Consider the following 18205-nt stretch of genomic DNA (forward strand, 5'->3'; position numbering starts at 1 on the left):
ATTCGCCGCCGTGGATTGAGTGAAAAGCTTTTGCGCCGCTATTTCGGCCCGTACAAGGTTCTTCGTCGGCTGGGTGAACTGGATTATGAAGTCATTCCTGACGCAATGACTGCATCCCAGCGACGCCGCGTACGACCAGAAGTCCATGTAGTCCGTCTGAAGCCGTATTATGCGCGCTAAAGGCCGCTGCATTTCCATGCTCTATTTTCGCAAGATCCGTTTTTTTCCCTTGCGGGGATCGTTACCCCGCACCTCCACCAAATGTAACGGGGGGGGGGGTTTATTACGAGGTACTGGGGCGACGGGAACGGCAACGGAAGCAGTCTGGGATCAGATCGGCAAAAGACACCCAAGCGTAGCGCTGGCAAAAACTCTCGAGAACACTGTCACCTCGTCTTCGTCTTTTCAAATCATCAGACGCATCTTCTTCATTAGCCTTACAGTTGCATTATTTGTTTTAATGCATCGGGTCGATGCTTCTTTGAGAGGGGAGTAATGCCGCGAATATTTGCAGTGTTTGTTCGTTTTTCAAATCTGCCGCGACACCACCTTATCGCTTTGTTTGCGACGCAAGACGCGACTAGATTTATCTCGATTGATCGCAGCCAGGCAAAGCTGATTCTACGTTGTTCCGGAATGTTCTAGTAACTTTGCGCCCTTTATCTCGAATGTTCGCTATCAGCTTTAAATTGAGCACGGCCGACAGCGGCGGGCATTCTGTTCGACGACCGCCGAGCACGCTTCTCGCTTCGCCGCCGCCGAGTGATTCAGTCCATTTTGGGTGCAAGTCAGCCCAATAAACAGTTCTTTTAGAAGACCCTTTCGTCCGTCTTCATCGCTGCTTCGACTGCCGTCACCACTACGTGACAATATTGTGTTTAGTAACAAAGCCATCTAATCCGTTGAGCATTAACTTCCCAAGGCCCTTTGAGAAGATTGGAGTTATAGATAATGGTCAGTAGTTGCTTTCATCGATCCTGTTTCCTTCCTTGAATATAACAGAAACTTTTGCACATGTCATGCCGTTAGGAAAAGTGCCAGATGCTAGCGAAAGGTTGATTCAAGAGTTCGAAGCCGCCCACAAAAATGAGATGGCAGGCTATATGGAGTCGCATGAGCAAAAGCTTGAAGAGATGAAGGCCTTCTATGCAAGCACAATTGAAAATGACCTCCAGAGCCATGAGGGAACCTTGGATTCACTCAAGCAGCGGCATCGAGATAAAATAGACGCCATTAACGAGGAGTTCTCTCTTCAATTGGACTCCATCAAAGAAGACCACCAAACGCGCAAGAAAGAACTGGACGAGCAGCACGAAACCCTGCTCAAGCTCCAGCAGTACAAGGTACTGCAGCAGTAGGCCAAGGAATTCCAGGAATCCGTGCTGCTCGACACTGAAACCATAATACAGTGGCTTTACAAGAAAAATGCTGACCTCCAGAAGGAAGTGGAGAGCCTTAACGTTGTCCTTGAGATGCGTTCTGACCAGATACAGGGCCTGCAACATAGCACGCTAGACAGAGAGAAAGAAGGAGGAGCTGGATCGATTTAAATAAAAAACGGAGAAGATGGAGGTTCGTATTGAAGACCTTCATTAGCTTCTAAATGAGCAAGTCAAGCTGCAGAGCGAATTGTCTGTGGAAAATGCCAAACTGCCAGAAACTTCGGAGAAACTGAACTGCTAGCTGTCTCGAATTGATATGCACAATGAGTAACTGAGGTACAATCTGCGCGAGAGTTTCAGCTCACCCAACGTGAATAACACCATCTGCCTCCATCCACCGCCTGTACTATCTTCCATTTTTCGTGTTCGAACGGCTGATACATATATCCATGCGCGGTAGATCCATATGGCGGGAGCCAGCTGAGGTCGCGTTACAGACCCCACAAGAGCTTCTCGGTGGCTGACCCAACGGTCATGTCACAGTCCTGGCACGCGGCTGAGCATCGGTCGTCTCCTCGTGCCGGCAACGGAGGTGGCAGGCTGCTGGGTGGAGCACATGGGTCGCACCAAAGCAACCAGTGATCCTACTCGCTGCCACGTTTATCCACAGAGCGTTTCCATTCCAGAATTCGCCGCAGCATGTCCGAGACATCGCCACCTCAGGACGCATATGTGCGGCACCTCTTTGCCTCTTTCACGGCGGACAACGGTGATAGCTGCACAGAGGACTTGTCGGCCCTATAGAATGCCCCCTGCTCCCAGGACGATCTACTGCGGCTCACATATGGGTCAAGGAAGGTGGGGACCTCCTTGAGCAGCAAGATGCTGCAAACCAGAATGCCCCTCGTGCCGGCTTGTCCTGACAAGGCGCGGCAGCTGCACGAGGTTGTTGAAGCCCGGTTGTGTCTGCTTCGCAGCTTCCTAGCCCAAAGGTTTACGAATGCCGCGTTTCGGAGCCTCCACCTTCGTCTTTCAGGCGCCACCTGAAACCACCAGGGGGCGACAACCGGAGGGCTGCTGTCGAGCCGCGAGCGTGGGAAACTGCGGGTTCGGAGCCAGCCGGACGCGCCTCACATCTGTTGCTGCCGCTCGTCGCTGTGAGCACTCTCCGTTTGCCAGGATTGAGCCCCGCCTGAACCGCCATGTCTTCGTGGAGGAAGAAGATGCACGTCAAGTGAAACCGCAACCTTCACGGCTCTTCGCGCAGCGTCGGCACCTGCACCGAGGAGCCACTGGGCCTGTTCGGGCGGCACGGGTCTCTGCGCAAGCCGTCGCCACCGCCGGGCAAGGATTAGCCCTTCAAAAGGAGCTGGTCGTTTCGCATCAGAAGCAGCCACTCCAAAACCAGCTGTGGTGGCGTCCATGTGTGATGATGTGGATTCTACCAATTGGTTCCGGGCGGACAAAGAAAAGAAGAGTGGCCGCGTGCGGGGCGAGATGGTGCGCGTGCACAATCGAACGTTCGAGCTTGGCTTCGAGGCAGACGTGGCAGTGGTTAGCTGAGTGGCGGGACGTCATTTGGAGATCGGCGTTTCCCCAAGGCAAGCTAGCCTGCACCGGCCGGACATCCACGTCCGAGGTCTGGCTTTCCGCCCACGCTACCCACCACGGTACCCTTCCCGCTGTCTCCAGCCGCCCGGTAGGCAGTGGCCTACCGGCGAGCACCTGCCTGCTCACTTACGCCTCCCGATAGCCAAACGACCTACCGGTGAGTTCCCGCCTGCTATCTCCGCTCTGCTAATAGTTCCCCGGTGACCGGGCTGCACCTGCGCTGCCATGTGCGTCGGCGCCGACAAGGACTGTCCGCACCGGAACCCATTGTCGAGCGCTGATGTTCACCTTGAAATAGGTTGCGTACTCGCTGCTGTCTCCCGACGCAGACAGGTCGACGCCAGCACGCGACGCTGCTGCCGACGAGGTGGTGGACGGAGAGGGCAAGCTGGAGGCGTCTGAAGAATGTTTCCAGGACAAGAGGCATTACTTCAACGCCATCAGCGCCGAGCAGCAGTTGTGGAGATCGCCGGAAGCGGGCAGTGGCCCCCTCTGCAAGCGCCCGCGCGCTTCCAGGATCCCGATGGCATCCACACTCCATCAGCTCCATCAGCTCGGCGTACGATGAAGAAATCTGGAACTCCGGTGCTTACCATGGCACCTGAGCCCGCCAAGCTCTCCCGCTTCGAGGCGAAAGTCGGCCATATACCGCAGCCGAGCGGGATCTGCGTCCCGCAGCAGAGGTAGGTCACGCCGCCGCTGACAAAAAAGACGACTGCCGCCGGCGTGCCGGCGCGGGATTGTTCTTCTGCAGGCACGAAAGCGTCGCCGTTTGCCGGAACCGTGAAAAACGCCAATAATGCACGGCACTACGGTGCTGCTGGCGCAGTTCTGGAGAGCAGGTCGGATGCCCCAAAAACGTCAGAAGTTCCTGGACAACTGAGGCGCTCGGGCACGTTTGTTCTCGATGAGTCGGAGCAATCTTCTGCGGACGCCCAGAGTCGGCCTTGTCGTCGCGAGCGCCCAGAGCTGCGGACGTCGCCCAGGAGTCGCCGGCCAGGGCCTGGCAGCCGTTGACAGGAAAGGACAAGGCAGCTGGCGCCGCTGCGGACGCAGCCCCCAAGCACCACGCCGCGATTTCGGCGGTGGTCGTCCTCGAGTCGGTTGTGTTGCGCGATGCCCTCAATGAAGGTCGCCGCCTGTGCCACTGCTGCTTCGGGGCAACTGCCCGTGGTCGATTCCGCCGACCGCACGCTGCCCTCGGGTGGCGACAAGGACGAGGATCTTGTCTGCTCCTCTTGTAGTAATGTCAAGAAGGGCGCAGCGGCACGACATTGTTCTCCAGGTGCTGGTTCAGGTCCACCCAGCAAGAGCGCAGGCCTAGACTAAGGCCGAGTTCACCAAAGAGATCTGCGAGCCATGAACCAAAGAGCCCAACATGCTCAAGCTGCAGCTCAGGAATGATTCTGCTGGTTTTGCTTCCTTTGGTGTCGGCATCCAGCATCTGAATTCACAGAACAATTCATTCCACATCCCGAGATATTCAAAATTGCGGAAGTCCCAAGAAGAGATTGAGAAGGCTCGCATTGCCATAGAAGAATACAAGAATATCATTGAAGAAATCAAGCGGAACCAAGAGGAGGATGAAATAGAGGCCTTGAAAGCAGAGCTTGAAGGAAACCACACCAAGTCAGAGAGAGCCGGAGAAACACCGCAATAAAGTTTTTACTCACTCACTCACCGCTGGCGGCCCCCAATCCTTATCTTCGTCAGCGCGCGCTCGATCCTGCGCGCTCCCCGCACCTCATCTTCGGCGTAGGGCCCTTCGTCGGCGCATGCCGTGCCCTGGGCGTTTATTCCCGTAACAATATATGCAATATGTACGGATATAGATCGACAACACGTTTTATACGTTTAAACTCAATGCTGTCAGTGACAATGGCTTTACTATTCTTCGGGCTTAGCAACGTGTCAAAAACTTCCGATTTATCTATGGGTTTTAAAAACATGGTTTCAGGAAAATGTTTCTGTAGGCAGGATGAGGCCTTGTCCGGTGAAGCGTCTTTTTTGGTCTCGCGGCAAAGTGGTCGTTAAAGTGGTCAGACAATACAGATTCAGAAACTGGTTCACCATCAACGACGATCTCGAGCATATTAGGGCTGTTAGGCTACTTTCCAAGCGCGCCATTGGTAATTACCTAAGTTCGGTCTCATCGACCGATGACATGTCAGTGAACAATAGTTAGTTATAGTGTGCTTTTGCTTTTTGGCAGCTTTGACAGTAATTTTGTTGCGCAGTTTTATTAATGCTGTCAACGTTAACGGATCCTTGTTTGTGAAAAATGCACAGTAGAGATTTTTCTTTTGACTGATTAACAGGATCTGTTCATGATGTATCCAAGTTTTTTGTGCATGCCTATGAAGTTTAAAGGGACCTAGAAAGGGGGTCTCAATAAAGATGCGATGTGTCTGGGACGTTGAAAAACGACGGCTTTTAATTATCCCCCAGCAAGAATTCCTTTAATGCGTTTCGTGGAAGCTGAGGTATTTGCAGATAAAATTTAAACTTCCGTGTCTTCGCGCCTTTCTCTCTCCTCTCCAACGCCAAAACGGCGGCCATCCTTCGTCGGCCCCACTCACTCGGTCCCCTCCCTATCTCCGCCGGATGCGGCTCGCGCGGAGTGGCCGCGGCCGCGTTAGCGCGTGACATCTGAATGAATTTGGCGCTGTGAACCAATGATAACTCCCGGCTGCTGACGTGTTATGTGCACGACGTGACGTCGTCTGTCAGGTTTTCGCGCGAAAGCATTGCACCGCACGTCGCCGCGAGGTGCGAAAGCGGGTATTTTTTAAAAAAAATTTCTTGCTCGCTTCTGAGGTCTTCTACGTGGCATGGACGCTCAGTGGCCTGTTCTCTACATAGTGCAAGCATTTTAAAGCCTAGCTCAAACACCCTTTCTGTAGCCAGTTATTGTTTCTTAGAGGAAAACTAGAGCTGTATATTCTGAAAAATATAGACCTAAAGGTATTGTAGGCGCACTTGGCCATGCTTTCCTTGAGAACCGCAGACCGGTCCTTGTTCTGGACCTTGGTACGAAACAAGTCCAACATTGAATATTTAAAGCTTTGATAATTATGGGCAGTCGTTACTTTACTCGGGGAGTGGAGCGCTATTATGGTATGAATATTGGGCAATGATCGCTATTGCCGGAACTTATAGTGACAGCCGCCACCACGGCATTACAAACATTATTGATGAAGAGATCCACAATAGTAGAAGTCGTTGGAGTTACACGAATAGCGGTAACGATTACATTCTGAAAATCAGATGATGTTATCCTGTTCATTAGTTATTTGGTCGCAACGGTTTCTGTAGAAAGATTAATGTTCAAATCACCTCATAATCCAAGCCTTCAATCAATAGTGCAGACAAATTCAAGTACTGAGCAAACAAATCCTAAAAAGAACATTAGTCTCAGCAGAAGGAGCGCGAAACATATGACAGAAAAGAGTGTTGCTGTTTTGAAAACGTAGGGCCTGATAATTTGGTTTTACAAATTGGACTTGTGGAACTCATCACAAAACACCGTGTCCTAAACATAAATCACTACAACATGGACACGTTCGACAGTTCTGTGCGCAGAAAAAAGCCTATAGCCACCCACAGTAAAGCCACAATCCTGAGCAGAAAATCATGTTTCGGTTATCTATATGATGGTAACTTTGAGGGCAAATTCGAGAGCGACCCTCCTGCTGCGCTCGCCCACACGGCGCACACGGTTTTGCTTGGGGCATGATCGCACTGCTAGCCATGGCGGTCACTAGCGAACCCTTACGTTGCTGCCCGGCTGCATCACCCAGCGGCCCTACCATGCTGGCATCCTGCGCTCCTGATGCCACCACCGGACCTCGTGGCGATAGCTTCCCAAGACAACTTCGCGCGAACTCGTGCGTGCGGAACCTCTATGCACCTCGGGCAGTCTCCCGCGGTCCCCACCTGCTGCCGCGTGGAATCTTCGACGCGATGGCATTGTGACAGTTATCACATGATCTTTGGATAACGCCAGCAACTTTTTTTGTAAGTAATCGCTGCCTAATGTCAGTAGACATCCCAACACACTTTACCGTCGCACAAAACAAAACGCGTTCACGTCGTACCCCGTATAACAGGCTTGAACCAACAACCCTTGGCAATCAAAAGAATACATAGAATGCCCCTCCGCAGTGTACCAAGCCATTTTTCGAGAAGAAATGGAGCATTTCACACCGCATTCCAGGATTGCATTTGTTGAAGAGCCCTAAAATATGTTCTTTCGGACTGGACGACACAGTCTATGGAAAACGCGCATGATGGACCGACATTGTATATCTGTTTCTTTCTCAAAACTCCACTTCAGCAGAATGATTGTTCATTTAAATGGATTGTATGTTCAGACCGAGTTTGAACCGTAGTAGCAACTACTAGTGCTATGCTCTTCATTCGCTTTTTTCTAGTGCATCGTTGCTTAGATGTGTGGTATGATGTAGTAACGATGTGTTCTGGGTTCCGGCTTTTCTTGTTCTTGGTTCAGGTGTGTCGTATGATGCACTGTGGTTAATGGCGGTTGTTTCCTTCATGTTTTGTAGATAGTTTTGTGCACAGAATATTCTCACAGTATCAAATGCCATGTTTAAGCAAAAAAGCCTTCGTGGCATATGCGCTGCGTGCGCGACTGGCGCAAAAAGGGATGGCTCCGAACCACAGTGAAAATGAAAATTGGTATCGGGGAAAAGAAAATGGCGTAGTATCTGTCTCACATATCGGCGGACGCCTGAACCACGCCGTAAGAGAAGGGATAAACGAGGGACTGAGAGAAGAAATGAAGAAAGAGGTGCCGTAGTGGAGGGCTCCGGAATAATATCGACCACCTGGGGATCTTTAACGGGCACTGGCAATTCAAAGCACACGGGCGCGTTAGCGTTTCGCCTTCATCGAAACTCCGACGCCGCGGTCGGGTTAGAACCCGGGTACTCCGGATCAGTAGCCGAGTGCCCAGTGCACTGAGCCACCTAGGCGGGCGAACCGCAATGCCACATAGCCGGGTAATTTATTTTTTCGAGTAGTCATAGTCGTGCTGACACAACCTGATGAGAGGCCCTGTACACTCCACACATCACGAAAGAAATTCTTTTGCACAAAACAATGAATGTGCTTAGCTCAGCTAATCCAGGATATACAAAGTGAATGCTCTTCGTGTTTATTCTGTTCATTGGCATTGACGTTACCAGCGTTCTAGATGCCGATGATTTTGAGGAAAGGAAGGGCGCATAACATGCTCTATGGGTCAGTGAGCGCCTCTCTCTCGATTTGAGGTTCGTGGCAGTGGTGAGAGAGAGAGATGTGGGCTGCATGCATTAGCGCTGACAACGTTGTGGCAGACACGCGGCACTGCAGCAATAGGCCGCAGCGTTCATTGGGTGCCAACCTCTCGCGATCAACCATTAACTGCAACCTGCCAGGATGGCACGGTGGGCGCGCTGCCTATCCAATGCGCGGTACGCAACCAATGCAAGTTTTCGCAGTTGGACACCAACACCACGTGCATGAAAGCGAGAAAGATATGTCCACTCACCCAGGGAGCCAGTTGTGCGCATTTCTTTTCGTGAAAATGCACGACCTCTACAACTTTGTCAACGCCGATGAACCCAATTGCCGCCGGCGGCTCGCTTGTTTTGATTGGCTTTTGCGAAAAGGAAATGACGCAGGAACTGTTCGACATATCTCGGTCGACACCCCCCCGCGCCGTAAGAGAAGGAATAAAGGATAGTGGGAATGAGAGAGGATATTGTAAATTGGATTTTGAGGAAAGGCGCGGCGCCGCTGCGAAACACCTGTGGCTTGGTGCAACTAGTGGCGCATGCGCAGTAGTGACTAGCGAAGCTTACCCGAAATATGCCGCTGACTAACCTATTGTAGCTGTGGCTACAAGACTTGTAACGTGCATCTCACCGAAACTGTGTGTGGTTTAAAAGCGCGGACCCGCCGCGGTGGCTCAGTGGCTAGGGCGGTTGGCTACTACGCCGCATTTTCCGGGTTCAAACCCGGACGCAGTGGCCGCGTTGCGATTGAGGCTAAATAAGCGCAGAAACGCTGCCATGTGCTGTGCGATGTCAATGCACATTAAAGATTCCCAGGTGGTCGAAATTAATCAGGAGCCCTCCTCTACGGCACCTGTCTATCTCACTTCTTTCACTCCCACCTTCCTCCTTTTGCTAACGGTGCGGTCAGGGTGTCCACTGAAAAGTGACAATTACTGCGCCATTCCTTTACCACAAAAACCTTTATTTTAAAACGCGCAAGAATAAAAATCCCGCACAGAGAGCAAAGCGTCAATGCGCGACTTTTATTCTTGCGCCGCCGCGGTGGCTCAGAGGTTAGGGCGCTCGACTACTGATCGGGAGTTCCCGGGTTCCAACCCGACCGCGGCGGCTGCGTTTTTATGGAGGAAACACGCTAAGGCGCCCGTGTGCTGTGCGATGTCAGTGCACGTTAAAGATGCCCAGGTGGTCGAAATTATTCCGGAGCCCTCCACTAAGGCACCTCTCTCTTCCTTTCTTCTTTCACTCCCTCCTTTACCCTTCCTTCCGGCGCGGTTCAGGTGTCCAACGATATATGAGACATACTGCGCCATTTCCTTCCCCCCAAAACCATTTATTATTATTATTATTATTCTTGCCCGCTTAAAAAAGAGATGGAGATAGCAAAGCCTAAAGAGGAGAAGGGTGGCTTCTTGGTCATATGCGGCTGGGATCTACGATCTCTCACCAATGTGGCGAGGGCTCATTATCAGCGGGGTTATCTGTAGCTAAACCGTCTCTGGCGCTGAAGATGACGCAGTTGTTGAGACGCGCGTTCTTTCAATTTTTCCTCTGTCTATTCACTTTCCTACTCTCTGCACGTGGCAGCAATTTTGGCTCAGCTTCAGCCAGTGGGCAGGCCGTTCACTTTCCTTTTCATTCTTCTTTCAGTCGCAACAACAACACAAGAGAATGCCTGCTTAATTCCGTGTCGCTAGCCAGCGAAGGAGCGCATCCAGTTAACACAATTGGTTCTGATCGCACTGGAATATTGGCTATTCAAACATGGTACACCTCCAAACGAGCCGAGTGAAAAAACGGAAAATGATATCTGAGAGACATACCGCGCCAGTTCCTTTCCCGAAAAACCAATTTGGGCTGGTTGGTTTTGTATAATGTAATGTAGTGGTGACTTCAACCCTGAGAGCAGAAAGACAGTGAAAATTGGCGCGAAAGCAAAACTCTTTATTTAGGCTGATTTACGCCTAAAATGGACTGAATCACTCGACGCCGGCATAGCAATAAATGTGCTCGGCGGTCATCAACCAGAATCCCCGACGCTCTTAATAAGTGGCCGTGCTCAGTTTAATGCTGATAGCGAACTTTCGAGACATGTCGTGCAAGGTTTCTGCAACGTTCTGGAACAACGAAGAATCCACACTGTCTGGAGCGATCAATCGTTGCAAATCTGGTCGCGTCTTGCATCACAAACAAAGTAGAAAGCGGCGTGCCGGCAGCTCTGAAGAGCGAACAACCAAACACTGCAAAGGTTCACGGCAATATACATAGTAGCGCAAGACAACAAAGACGACAGACTAGCGCTCTTAGCGACTCGAAATATGTCGTTTTTATTGTCTTGAGCTACTATGTACAATATGTCTACACTGCCATGTCCACTGAGGTACAGTCATGGAGAGAATAAAACGGACCACGGCTCCGGTTGGATGGATGGATGGATGGATGGATGGATGGATGGATGGATGGATGGATGGATGGATGGATGGATGGATGGATGGATGGATGGATGGATGGATGGATGGATAAATGGATGGATGGATGGATGGATGGATGGATGGATGGATGGATGGATGGATGGATGGATGGATGGATGGATGGATGGATGGATGGATGGATGGATGGATGGATGGATGGATGGATGGATGGATGGATGGATGGATGGATGGATGGATGGATGGATGGATGGATGGATGGATGGATGGATGGATGGATGGATGGATGGATGGATGGATGGATGGATGGATGGATGGATGGATGGATGGATGGATGGATGGATGGATGGATGGATGGATGGATGGATGGATGGATGGATACGGCCATTAAATCGGGCGGTGGCTCAAGCCACCTTGCCATGACTTGTGAAATTTTACTCTTCTCTGATTTTAGCCACCAATCAGATAACCTTCGCTTGGTTATTTCTACCCGCTTAAAATCTACTTTCCATTCACTGTCCTTAAACCAAAAATGCCTTGGATAAATCAGCCTCACTGCTTTCCACTGTAGTGTGAACATCTTACAGAAAAGTATGAAGTGTTCAGCCGTTTCCTCCTCCTCTCCGCACGCAACACACAACGTGTCGATCTCGTGGTACCTGACTCTATATGTCTTAGTCCGCAAAACTCCCGTCCTGGCCTCAAACAACAAAGAACTTCCCCTACAATTATCATAGATATTTTCTTTGGCAATTTCCTGCTTAAAAAACTGGTATGTTTCCAGTGCTGATTTCGTCAGCGTCCCTGTTTTCCACAGAGCTCTCTCTGTTTCTTTAACGTTTTTCTTAACCGATAATTGCTGATTTGCCCCCCTACTGGTGTCCTGATATTTGCTTGTCAATTTTCTTGTTCGCTTTCTTCATTTCGTATCAACAATCCTTATATACAGGTATCTGAAAACTTTCCTAGCCCACTGATTTTCCTTCATTTTTTTTAATCGCTCCTCAAATGCTATCTTACTGCCGGCTTCTCTGCTCTCGAACGACGCCCATCCCATATCAGCCTGTACCCCCTGATTTGGTATATTGCCATGTGCTCCCAAAGCTAGGCTCCCCGCGCCACGTTGTTTAATTTCTAACCTTGCTTGAACATCTGGTCTCATGCACAGGACCGCATTACCGAAAGTCAGGCTAGGTAACATCACAACTTTCCAGAGCCCTCTTACCACGTCATACCTATTGTAATTCCACAGTGCCCTATTTTTCATGACAGCTGCATTGCTACTAGCTTCATTCATTACATATTTTTCATGCTCTGTCAGATACTCAGCACTGTTATTTATCCGCACCCCAAGATACTTGTACTCATTCACTACTTCTACCGTGAACTCCTGTATTCTATGCTCGCCGACCTCATCGTTAAATATCATGACTGCAGATTTTTTCCTTACTAAACTTGAAACCTATTCTATCTACCTCTGTACCACATATGTCTATCAACTTATGTAAATCTTCCTTGTTGTCAGCCATTAGCACTATATCATCGCGTATATTAGTGCCGGTAATGACTGTTTAATCAATTCTTCATGCTTGGAAAAAGAAAGGTTGAAGCCTATTCCGCTCCTCTTTAGCTTGGCTTCCAACCCTTGCAGATACAACATGAACAATAAAGGAGACAGAGGACATCCTTGCCTAAGCCCCCGCCGTATATTTACAGGCTCTGATACATTTTCCTCCCATTTTATAAGCACCTGGTACCTTTATAAATATCTTTTAAAAGAATAATTACTCCCTCTTCCACATCGAATGTGACCAGTATGTCCCACAGATACTCTTTATTAACGTTGTCGTAGGCTCCCTTAATATCCATAAATGCTTGCCATAGGGGGGTGGTGGTAGTGGTTTCAGTAAAAATAATAGTAAAAAGGAAGGAAAAGATTTTTGCTAGCCCCGGCATCTGCCATCGATGCTGAAGCACCTGAGCTGGGGCAGCGGAAATAAAGGATAGCAGGCAGAATGGAGAAATGAAATGAAAGAGGTGAGGGGACAGGAAGAGAGGATAGGGGGAGAAGTAATATGTACAAACTATTTACACAATAAGAAATGTGTCCAGGTTGTGCGCGCGATTCGTTCATTTTAGAGGAATTAAATCACACTCGCGCACAGCACTGTGTTGGTTACAACTGGAGTGGGGCGTCGAGTTATTAATCGTTCAATGTAGAACTCGCGGAGCGTTCGGACACTGCGTGTAACTACCTGACGGAGAACAGACGGGACGTCAAGCCCGTGTGATCGAGGAATGCACAGAGGCTCACCAAAGTTCGCTCACGAGTGCGCGCACTTCCCTGCGGCCACAATAGCGCCTTGATGGAGTCTGGTAGTATGCCCGCGCTCTATAGGCCGCTAGCATATCGCGACGAGCATCGGGGAACGCGGTTCAGTGAAGGAGCAGGTGTTCTAGTGTTTCCACTGCACCGCATTCGTCACACACATCACTCGTCGCGATTCCGTGACGCACCTGTCGTTCCCCAGGCCACACGCAGCCAATGCGCGCGCGGAGAATCATTGCAAGTTGTAACCGTGTAATTGCGCGACAGTCGGTGACACTGTCGATGCGCTCACCTCCCGCTAGCCATAGGGGCCTGTGTTCTTTTTCAGCAATCTCTATACACTGCGACAATGAAAACAGATTGTCCTCCAACCTCCTTTGTTTCCGGAACCCATTTTGTAGCTCCCCTAGCACTCCCTCGTTCTCCACCGAAGCCTGCAATCTGTCCTTTATAATCTGCATCACCACCCTGTAAACCACAGATGTCATTGTAATGGGACGGTAGTTACTTACGTTAGCTTTGTCCCCCTTTCCCTTATATATCATGTTCATTCTACCTAATCGCCATTCATCGAGGCTTTCCCATCCACTATCATTTTAAGAAAGGGGGTCAGCGCCATCTAGTGGAAAAGCTGCCTGATGTCAATACGTCTGCGTGACCATGTGCGCCGGATTCTTCGACGGGCGCTCGAAGCGAGCGGACGTGTTTTTTAGCTCTCTGCTCCTTCGGACGCTGGGCCTGTCTTCGCGGCGTTGTGGGGTCTCCCCATGGAGGCTACAGACACCGTTAACGAGCAAAGGCCTGTGTTCGGCGGTGACAATGAGCAACGCAGGGCAGACCGCTCACGCTCACGATCACGGAGACGAACGCCATCCAGAGCTAGGACGTCCAGCACCATTCAGCGAATGCACGCCGAGATCGTTGATCTGCGGGACACGGTGAGGTGCCTGACGGCAGCGCTCATCACCATCTCGGAGAACCTCGAGTCCATCATCGGGACCTTGGACGTGTCGCCGGCGGACCCACGCATCCTAGTCTTGAGGGACGCCATGGCGGCTCCCTCCCGCCTCTGGCCACCCCTGCGCTTCCTGCCGCCATTGCTACACCTGGGGAACCGGCTGTGATGCCCTCTCCCTCTTATGCTGCTGCTGCGGGCTCACCGCGGACACCTGCAGCCGAGGAGAGCATGTGCCCCCAATGGACGAGTCTGCTCTCCGGAAACGGCGACACTCAACGGGGTCCGATGAGGAGAGGGGCTCGGAAACCAAAAGGGACATCGCGGTGGCCAAGCGGGAAGCTCGAAGCACCCCCCCCCCCCCCCACCGTCACTGTTCCCTCTCCCTCCACACTCGAAGGAGCAGGGCCTTCCCAGCATAAGCCCCATGGAGCCCACCTCCAACCTGCTGCTGATGCTGCTGGGGCGACGGCGTCCGGAAGAAAACCGGGTTCGACCTCACCAAATCTCGCCGCACGAGACCAGGCTGCGGCTGGGGCTTCGTCTGCTGGCAGCGAGCGCGCCCATCTCCGCGGCGCGCCGCAGACCGCGGCGACACTGATGCTGGTGCCAGCCTGGTCCCGTGGCGCATTATCACTACCAAGGCGCAGCGGCGTCGGAGAGCTGCCCTGGAGCGAGCCTCGGCTGCCGGGGAGGTCCCGTCAAGCCTTGTGGGGACGGTGCTGTTTCGCCCGGCGAACCGGGGCACCGCCTTCACCAGGGAATAAGGCTGGGAGTTGGCCGAAGAGATCGGATCCCGCCCAGGGGTCCTCGCCGTCCGGGTAAACATGCGGCGGAGTGTGGTGGCAGTGGACACGGGGAGCAGCGATGCTCTCCAGGCCCTGCTAGCCACAGCTGTCATCTGCGGCGTGCCGGTCTGCGCCAAGGAGCCTCCTCCTCGGAATCAAAGCTCCGGCCTGGTCTTCGGTGTGGACGGGCGCAGGACGGCGGAGGAGCTGCTAGCGGCGGCGGAGTCAACGGTACCGATGGTGTCGGCGTCTCTGTCGGGCAGCACACTCGCTCTCCGTTTTGCGGCGCCGACACCGTCGGCGTTCATCACCATATTCAAGCTCAGGCTCGCGCTCCGCCTCTGCCGTCCCCGGCCGCTCCAGTGTGCCAAGTGCGCCAGCCTGGGGCATGCCACTGAGGTGTGTCGTGCTCCTGATCGATGCACGCGCTGCAGCGGGCCGCACGAGCCTGGTACCTGCGCGAGCAAGCCCCGCTGCATTAACTGCGGGGGACGGCACGCAGCCATTGACCCAGCGTGCCCACGCTGTCAGCGAGAGCGTCACGGGGCCACTTTAATGGCCTCATCCATGGCACCGATGTCCAGGCGGGTTGTCCGAGCCGTCGTCCAGGCTGAGACAGCGGCCCCAGCCCAGCAACATCAGCAGACGCCGCGTGCGCTTTCTTATGTGCAGGCCTTCAGGGGAACACCCCAGCAGCAGCAGTCACCGAAGCAACGGCAGCGCCGGCAGCGGCGATCCGGTTGCCTGGCGACCCGTATAGCGCGGCCCGAGCCTGCGGCCGCTTCTCAGAGCCAGCCCCCTGAGGCACGGGACGCGGAGATCGCGCGCCTAAAGCTGGCGTTGCGCGCCCTCAGCGCACTTTTCCCCGAGGGCACCGATGGACACCGGGCTTGCCTAGAAGAAGCGGGTGCACCCGCACAGATAAGCCAGCATGATGGCTAGCCGCCGGACTCCCTCCCGCATACCATCCATCCTGCAGTGGAACGTGCGCTCACTTGCGGCACGGTACGCCGAAATGCGAGTTCGCATCGCACAGTATTCGCCGGAAGTTATCGCGCTGCAGGAGACGTACATACGTTCTCCTGACGGGGAGCCCCAGATGCGGCTACCTGGTTACATCGGCTACCGCTCAGCCACCACGTGCGAGAAACCCACCTGTGCCGCAGTGCCCTGTTGTGTCACATCCCATCGCCCCGGGAAATCAAGGTGCGCGATATACGTGCGGCAGGACGTCCAGCACACCTTCGTCGGCTCCGCGGTGGCGACATCTGACGCCCAGGAGTGCGCGGGGGTGACTGTGCGCGTCGGTGGTGTTGACACGGCGGTGGCCAGTGTTTATGTGCGTCCAGCTGTCGCGTGGTACACGCTGTGTTTTCGTGCTGTGTCTTCGTGCTGTGCCCCGCGCCAAATCATCTGTGGTGATTTTAACGCCCACCATAGTGCTTGGGGCAGTGCGAGCCACTCCGCGCGTGGAGACGACCTGCATGACGCAGCAACGCTCCTGGGACTCACCCCCTTGGACACCGGCGAGCCCACCTTTCGACGACGCGGAACAACAGGCTCCTGCATCGACGTTGCCTTCGCATCCAGAGGCATCGAGGCGACATGGCGCCGATCACCATCTCTCTGGGGTTCGCATCATTACTCCATCCTAATCGAACCCATTGCGTTGGAGGCGCGCCCCAAATATGCCTACTCCATTACCAACTGGAGTGCGTTCAGGCGGGCGGTCGACGAGGCGGCGGCCACTGGCGCAGATTTCTTTTCAAGTCTAGTCCGAAGCGCTCTCGCAGCCACCCAACGAGCAGAGGTAAGGGCAGTGCAGCCCACACCTGTTGTTGTTGTTGTTGACCTCACACAATGGCACATACCCACAAGGGGGATTGGCCATAACCAGGCGGTGACTATTTAAATGACCAGTTGCATGTGGCAAGCATGGGATGTCCTACCAAAATTTGGATCGCACAGTTTCCGTAGCGGAGGTGGTTGCAGGAGGTTAGGGGGTCATACAAACTAAAATTTAGGCAAAGAAGGGGTAGGGATTACTATTAGAGGTTGTAAAAACCGAAATACATAAGCTGATAATGAGATGGTAGACGTTTTGATTCTAGGAGATAATTTTGAACGGGAGAGCAAACATTCTCATTGGTATGGCCAAGCATAGAAGCGCCAAGAGACAGAACAACCGCAGAAGACAGGCGCAAACTGAGATTCTGTATTGGAATTTCTAATAGTCGCCTCCTAATCGATGAGTAGTGACGGCAAAAAAGAAAGTGCTCTATTGTTTCCGGCTCCGCACAATACGGACACAATGGGGAGATCGCCAGACCAGGCCTTTAGAGGTAAAAATTTAGTTGCGGCACCCGGCAACGAAGCCTCGTGAAGGAAACTTCAAGATTGCGCGATCGCCAGACTGAGCTTCTCCAAGGGAACAGTAGGTGCTGGAAGTCGTCCAAGGAAGTAAGCGCTGATGCGCCCAATTCGTTCATTACAGTGTACCGTCGAAAGCGTGCCGCCGTGATGTAAGCAGTTGTTGAAAGCAGGTCAACAATCGGTCCACTGAGGGCTGCCTTCGCTAAAGCATCAGCTGATTCATTTAATAGAAGACCCCTGTGCCCAGGAACCCAAAGAAATCGAATTGGTGTGATGTGTGGAAGGATAAGGAATTTTAGTATCCGAAAGAGCTGCGATTCAGTGGACGCCAAGAGGGAAGTGCATAAAGACAACGAGTCCGTAATTATTATTACTGCTGATAAAGAAATTGGTACCTTGCGCAGAGCGGGAACCACTGCTAGAAACCCAGCCAGATAGATAGGAGTGAAATCTTGGAGACGGAGAGAAAAAGACCAGTCAAGGGACTGGGAGTAAATACCTACACCTGCCTTCTCTGCACACACCGAGCCATCAGTCGCAATTGCAACATGTGAGCTGAAGGTCGACAAATAACCTTGCAACATACCATTTAATCATGAGAAAGGCAGTATTTTTGCATTACATGGATAAATGTCATCGTAGATGATAGACACAGTTGCGGGGATTGACCGCACCGGAAACATTTCAGGTATTCGCATGTTGAGTGGGCCCAGCAAAGATTCAACGAAACAGATTTGGGGAGTTTGAAGGCGAGACCATCCGACACCCAAGAACTCCGATCGCTGCCCTATGAAGATCAACTCGGATGCATGCTGCTCCGAGTCGGAAAACTTTAAAAACGTTTGTACTGTCAAAAGGCGAAACCTTGCAGTAAGAGACGGCACCCGCGCTTCCAGATACAAAACATTGTTTGCCACGTATTTAGGGAGACCCAAACACAGGCGCAGAGCTTCTCGCTCTAAGAGCAGAAGTGGGCGCAGTTTGTATGCAGCTGCTCCAGAAAACAAAACGCAACCGAATTCCAAGATTGGCCGGATATAC

General features: G+C 52.3%; 1 long non-coding RNA gene and 1 pseudogene across 2 annotated transcripts in view; both read left to right on the top strand.

The window, feature by feature from the left end:
- Positions 1-2737, top strand: part of LOC144126117 (uncharacterized) — a 68973-nt pseudogene extending 66236 nt beyond the window's left edge.
- LOC144104477 (uncharacterized) overlaps positions 1-18205 on the top strand; it is a 127137-nt gene that overhangs the window by 15709 nt on the left and 93223 nt on the right. The gene's annotated exons all lie outside the window — the stretch shown is intronic.

The sequence above is a fragment of the Amblyomma americanum genome, chromosome 1, assembly GCF_052857255.1.
Source record: "Amblyomma americanum isolate KBUSLIRL-KWMA chromosome 1, ASM5285725v1, whole genome shotgun sequence".
NCBI lineage: Eukaryota > Metazoa > Arthropoda > Arachnida > Ixodida > Ixodidae > Amblyomma > Amblyomma americanum.